At 36.8% G+C, this 7,500-nt stretch overlaps 1 protein-coding gene across 1 annotated transcript in view; it reads left to right on the top strand.

Moving 5' to 3' along the window:
• LOC138866029 (uncharacterized) overlaps positions 1-7,500 on the top strand; it is a 303,736-nt gene that overhangs the window by 291,062 nt on the left and 5,174 nt on the right. The gene's annotated exons all lie outside the window — the stretch shown is intronic.

The raw sequence follows: 7,500 nt of genomic DNA, 5'->3' as shown, positions 1-7,500 counted from the left end.
TGAATCGACGCCGCGCGAGATTAACGCTCATGATCCGGAGTAATAATGAGCGTGATTAAACTGATTTTATGAGTCTCCCTCGCTCTTATCGGGAATTACGGGGCAAGACACGAATTTACTCGGCGATTATTGCGCTCTCTTGGCCTTTCCCGCGCACTCCAGATGGACATTTCCGCCGACTTCGCTTCTTTGAACTGCTGTAGTTTTATTGAGCGTTGGGGCCTTCAGGCGGGGCTGTGATGCCGCAGCATTTGCCGTGCCTCATTGCGGGCTCTGTGCCGGGGGGGGGGGGGAGAGGCACGGAGGGGTAGGGGGACAGCCCTCCTCCCCCCTCTCCCCCCGCGCCCTCTCTCACCCCCTCACCCACTTCCTCCTCACCCCCCCCCTTCCCTCACCCCTCACCCACACCTTCCCCTCACCCTCATCTACCCCTTCCCCTCACCCAGCCCCTTCCACTCATTATGATTATAGTTACAACCATTTTCATTATTATTATTGTCATTATTATTATCATCACCATCATCTTCATCACCACCACCACCATCATCATCATCATCATCATAATCATCATCATAATCATCATCATCATCACCATCATCATCACCACCATCATCATCATAATCGTCATCATCATAATCATCATCATAATCATCACCACCACCATCATCATAATCATCATCATAATCATCATCATCATCATCATAATCATCATCATCTTAATCATCATCATCATAATCATCATCATCATGATCATTAATATAATCATCATCCTCATCATCATCATAATCATCACCATAATCATCACCATCATTATCATTATCATCATCATCATCATCATTAATCATCATCATAATCATCACCATCATCATCATAATCATCATAATCATTATCATCATCATAATCATCATCATCATCATAATCATCATCATCATCATAAGCATCATCATAATCATTACCATCATCATCATCACCATCATCATCATCATCATCATCATCATCATCACCACCATCAACATCATCATCACCACCACCATCATCATAATCATCCTCATCATCACCATCACCATTATCATCATCACCTTCATCATCATTATCATTATCTTCATTATCATTATCATTTTCATTATTTATATTATCATATTCATTTTCATTATTATCATCTGTGTAATTATTTTTAATGATTATCGTTACTATTATTATCATTATGATTATTGTTACCACCATTTTCATTATTATCATTATTATTATTATGATTATTATTATTATTTTCATTATTATTATTTTCATCAGTATTATTATCATCATCATCATCATCATTATCATTATCATCATTATTGTTATTATCATAGTTGTTATTATTATTATTATTATCATTATCATTATCATTATCATTATTACATTATCATCATCATCGTTATCACTATTATTATCATCATCATCATCATCATCATCATCATCATCATCATTATTATTATTATTATTATTATTATCATCATCATCATCATCATTATTATTTTTATTGTGACGCACTGTAGATCTTGCTCACGGGACACCTGACTGAGGGCGACCTCGAGCCCCTCTCTACGAATCCCCGCGGCTCCCAACAGCACCGCTTCCTCCAATAGCTCCGCCCACATCTTGAAACCAATCCGTCCAATCCACGTTTCGGAATTACGTAGCTAATCGCCGTCGCTCTCACCTGCCACAGCCTCTGGAGGTCGACCTTCAAGTCTGAATTATTCTTGTATCTGCCGGGGTAGTTAGCCCTTGTCCTCTGCTAAAAAATATTATTATTATGATTATTATTATTATTGTTGTTGTTATTATTGTTGTTATTACTATAATTATTATTATTATTATTTTATCATGATCATTATTGTTATTATTATTATTATTATTATTATTATTATTATTATTACAATTATTATTATCCTTATCATTTATTTTTATATTGTTATTGTTATTGTTATTAACATTAGTATTATCATCATTATTATTATCATTGTTAATACCATTTCCATTATAATAATGATAATAATTGTAATAATAATAATGATATTATTGTTATTATTAATATTAATATTGTCATTACTATTATTATTTTACCATGATTATTATCATTATCATTATTATCATTATTATAATCATAATTATCATTATCGTCAGCATCACTATTATCATCAATGTTGTTATTATTGCAGTTGTTGTTGCTGTTGCTGTTGTTGTTATTATTATTGAAAATACTGTTACCGTTATTTTATTGTTATCAACAGTACTTATTATTGTTGTTATTATTATTATTATCATCATCATCATCATCATCAGCAGCAGCAGCAGCAGCAGCATCACCATCACCATCACCATCACCATCATTGCTATCATTACCATTATTATTTATATCATTATCATTATAATCATCACCATTATCATTATTATCGTTATCATAGTTACTACTTGTATCATTATGATTACTATAATTATTATCATTATTGTTCCTACTATTATTATTATTATCATTATTGATATTATCACTATCGTTTTTATGTTTATTATTATTTTATTATTACCTCCATTGTTATTATTATTATTATTATTATTATTATTATTATTATTATTATTGATATTGTTCTCATTATCATTTTTATGATTACTATCACTATAATTCTCACCATCATTGTTTTTATCATTATTGATACTGTTATTATTACTCTTGGTATTCTGATCATTATCATTATTATTGTTAATTTTATATTTTTATTATCATTAATGTTATCATCATTATCGTTATCATCAGCATTATTGTTATTATATTATCACCATCACCATCATAATTATTGTCACTATTATCATTATCATTATTATTGTTTATACTATCATTATCATCATTACCATCATTATTATTGCCGTTGTTCTTATCACTGTTATTATATTTTTATTATTGTTATTATTATTATCCTTGTTATTGTTAATATTATTATTATCGTTATCATCATCATTTATGCTATTGCTATTATTGTTATTACATTCACCATTATTATTATCGTTACATTTTTTATTCACTATTACTAGTATTAGTTAACTGTTAATGGTCAAAGCAAATGAATATGCTAGGCATCAAAAGTCATAAAGGACAATGGTAAAGTATTATGGCGAAAAGGGTAAAGAAGGTAGCGAGGAGGATATTATAAGTTAACTATTGTAGAGAGCTGTAGGATAGTATGGAAGTGAGAAGAGAGAAGATAGGAAGCAGATGAAGTACGGCTAGGGATTTGTAGAAGGGGAAGGGGTTAAGGGCAAGGGGCGATTGGATCAAAGGAAGGGGATCTAAGTATCTAGGGAAGGGAAGGTAACACTGCATGAGGAAAACTAAAAATAAACATTATGAAACAAAGAACGGGTAAAAAAGGCAGAAATAGTAGTTGGAGAAATAGGAGAACCCAGGGAATGAGATGAAGGATCAGGAAGAATGTCAGGAGGGGAAGGATCTGGAGAAGGACACTTGCGAAATAAGTGAGCATCCAGGATAAGAAGAAGAGGGAATGATGCACATATAAAACGGGAGGAGAGCATGTCTGGGGAGAGCGTAGGAGGGAGAGGGACAGAAGGAACTTGAGGAGGAGGAGGAGGGATATCGTAAAGGAAATAAGAGTAGAGAGATTGGAAACCGGTTGAGAGAGCAGAGCGTTCTCTTGGGTCATGGTTAGGAAGTTTTGGATGTCTTCAGTTTCTGGAGGGAAGTTGGGTGGGAAGGTCTGAGGAACAGAGGTTTTCTTGTGAGGAGAAGGGATGTCCGAGAAGCAGAGGGCGAGTTGGGTTTAGGAGAGGATGTGGTAGAAGATGGGGTGGAACGTTTAGATTGCCCGGTCCGACAGTTGAAGTGGAATTTGACTGAGGGAGAGAGGGAGTACAGGCTGGATGGTTCGGGGCAGATGCAAGGGATGCTGGGGAGATGCTGAGCCATCTTGAGAAGATAGGAAGGGAGAAAAGCGAAGAACAGATTTGGAATAGGCGAGAGAGAAGAACCACGTCGGCGTGCTTCCTGTCTGACCTCACGTAAAGTGAGGCCTAGATTGAATCTGCGAACTGCAACATCAGATTCCAGTTTATAGGCAGGGCAGCTCCTATAAAATACATCATGGGAGCTACCACAATTGGCACACGTGCGTGACTGACCAAATTGGGCACAGAGAGGGCAGCGGCCTGTGGAGCGAGTGTTTGGCTGGGTGGCCAAAACGCCAACATTTCTGACTTTGACGAGGAAGGGGTCGATATGGGAAAACATGGCAGGACACTCCACCAATATAAACAATGGGGGAGGTCATGTGCATGGAATCTAATCTTGACAATATTGGTATAGGACTTACGTTGGCCTCTGGGGGCGTAGTGTAGCACTGTACTGACCAGTCCTTGTCTTAGACAGGATAGTCAGTCAGGACAGGAATAGGTTTGCCAGTGAAGTCAGGTCAGTTAGGGTAGATAGTGCACGAACTTGGGACTCAGATGTAGATGTGACAAGGCGTGAACAATCTGAAAACTGCGAAAAGAATTTTTATCTACAATGTTGGAAGAGAAGGGTCAGAGTAAAGAGCTGTAAGAGAATCGCAAAGAATAGATCCCACTTAGCCGGACCAAAAAGAGTACTCAAAAGATTTGCAAAGGTGGGAGCAGTAGGAGGATGAGAGGAAACTGGGGTGGTGTGGAGTGAGATAGTACTGTGGCGGGGGAGGGGAGGGGGGTACAGTAAGGATGAAGAGTAGTAATAAGGGGGAAGCGGTAGAAAATGAAGGAGAATGTACAGTAGGAGATAGAGTGGAGGAAGTTAGGGAGAAGAAGGGCCGTTTTCTGAAGTTTAAGTAATGACCTGGTTGGTTTGAAAGGAGCCGAGGTCAAAGGAGAGGCAGGGTCGGAAACCAGAAAAATCAAATTTAGATCGACCAGTTCATAAAGGGGCAAGCCTTAATGACCATGATGAGGGTAAAAAACTTTATTATTGGTCACGGTAAGCCTGAAGTAAGTGGGGAAAGGAAACGGTCTGCCCCTCAGGGTCCCCATAAGGGCTAAGGCTCGGCGATCAACCAAGGGAACACCCATGGCTCCCGCAGGCCGTTCAGGGCTGACGCAGAGCCAGCCTTTCATCCTTTCAGCCCGGCTCGCACACCTGAGGAAGTCGACAGAATGGGATGAAAAAGAGAAGAGAAGAGGAAGGAAGGCGGAGGAGAAAAGGAGAGGACGGAGGCCCAAGGTGAGGGGATCCCGACGCGGGCCTTCAGTCTCCGTCTCCGGGCAACAGCGAGCAAGGGATTGGGGTGTAGGAATAGTTATCATAATTATTATCAATATCATTATTGCAACTATTGCTTCTAGTACTATTAGCATTATTGCTATTACGATTGCTATCATCATCACCATCGTTATCGTCATCATCACCATCATCATCATCATTATCGTCATCGTCATCACCATCATCATCATTATCATCATCATTATCATCATTGTCATCCTCATCATCATCATAATCATAATCATCATCATCATTACAAACTTCATGATCATCATAATCATCATTATCATAATCATCATCATGATCATCATAATCATCATCATCATTACAAACTTCATGATCATCATAATCATCATTATCATAATCATCATCATGATCATCATAATCATCATTATCATAATCATCATCATAATCATCATCATAATCATCATCATAATCATCATCATAATCATCATCATAATCATTATCATAATCATCATCATAATCATAATCATCATCATAATCATCATCATCATCATCATCATCATCATCATCATCATCATCATCATAAACATCATCTTCATAATCATCATCATAATCATCATCACCACCATCATCACCACCACCACCACCACCACCACCATCATCATCATCATCAAAGAAAGTAAAGGAGAGAATGTTGAAACGGTGCGGTCATGTGATAAGAAGAGAGGAAGAGATACGTGATAAAACGAGGAGATAGAAGGGAGAGGGAAAAGAGGCCGAGAATGAGGTAGATATTGGAAGCAGATTTAAGAGAGAAGGGAATAACCGGCGAAGAGGATTTGGGAAGGGAGGAGAGAAGGAGACCAATAAAACGACCTTGACGTGGCGGACTGAGGCGGAGGTGATAATGATGTTGAAAGGGGATTGCCATTGGTGTTGTCATTATTATTATTATCATTATTTTTTATTATTATCATCATCATCATCATTATCATTGTCATTATTACTTATTATTATTATCGTTGTTGTTATTATTATTTATTATTATTATTATTCATTATTATCATTAGTTATTATTATTATGAATATTGTCATTATTATTATTATGATTATTAACATCATTGTTATTAGCTTCGTTCCTTTTATTATTATCGTTATCATTTTCACTACATAATTGTCACTATGATTGATTGTTATCATGTCATAATAATATAATTATCTTCTTCATTTTGGTCATCGTTACTATCATTTTAAGCTGTGTTATCATTGGGGGTAGAAAATAATGTGATTTTTTGTTGCCTTCATTATTGTTGTTATTATTGTTGTTGTTGTTGCGTTGTTTTCGCTAGAATTATCATTGGTATTCTTATAATTATTACTCTTATCATTACTATTATTTTTTTTGTTGTTGTCATCCTCATTATTAGTATTATTATTATTGTTGTTATTGTCATCATCTTCATCATTATATTTTGTTTTATTATCATTGTTACTTGTATTCCTTCTACTAGTAATAGCATTGCTGCTATTGATGTTATGATTATTAATTCTAATATCACAGTGTATTACCTTAATAAAGCTAAGATGCATGTTGAAAAGCCTCCCGATTCGGAAACAGAATTAAGGAGAGTTGAGCAGCGGCGGGATGAAGGCTTGATTCCATCACCCGGCGCCTCTTCCGCCTGCGTCGAATCTTATGCAAATGCAGAGTTGATATTGCGACGCGACGCAAGTGCATCTTGCCGGAGGGCGGTCATGGCCTCACCTGATTATCCCGTCAGGCTCATGACCTTCGCTTTTGTCTTTCTTTCGTTCTCGTTCACGCACACTCACTCCCACTCGCTTATTCATTTACACACACACACACACTCTCTCTCTGTCTCTCTCTCTCTCTCTCTCTCTCTCTCTCTCTCTCTCTCTCTCTCTCTCTCTCTCTCTCTCTCTCTCTCTCTCTCTCTCTCTCTCTCTCTCTCTCTGTATGTATATGTTTGTGTGTGTGTGCCCGTTTTTTAACTTTATCGAACTGAAAACTTATATTCAGATCAATTTTCTAACACTGCAATTATTGGCTTTAAAATTTGACCATGAACTTCCATGAATATCAAAAGAAATGTATGTTGAAATCAAGATGAAAATTCACACGAACAAGAAAACTCAGCTTTCTAAAATGGGAAGGAAAAGGTCAGATCTGTAAGTATATTCAAACAGCAAGAGATTACAATAAGAAAATATATAAGATGTTGCTGTTCTAATAC

This window comes from Penaeus vannamei, chromosome 23, assembly GCF_042767895.1.
Source record: "Penaeus vannamei isolate JL-2024 chromosome 23, ASM4276789v1, whole genome shotgun sequence".
Lineage (NCBI taxonomy): Eukaryota > Metazoa > Arthropoda > Malacostraca > Decapoda > Penaeidae > Penaeus > Penaeus vannamei.
This window is presented reverse-complemented; position numbering and strand designations above follow the sequence as displayed.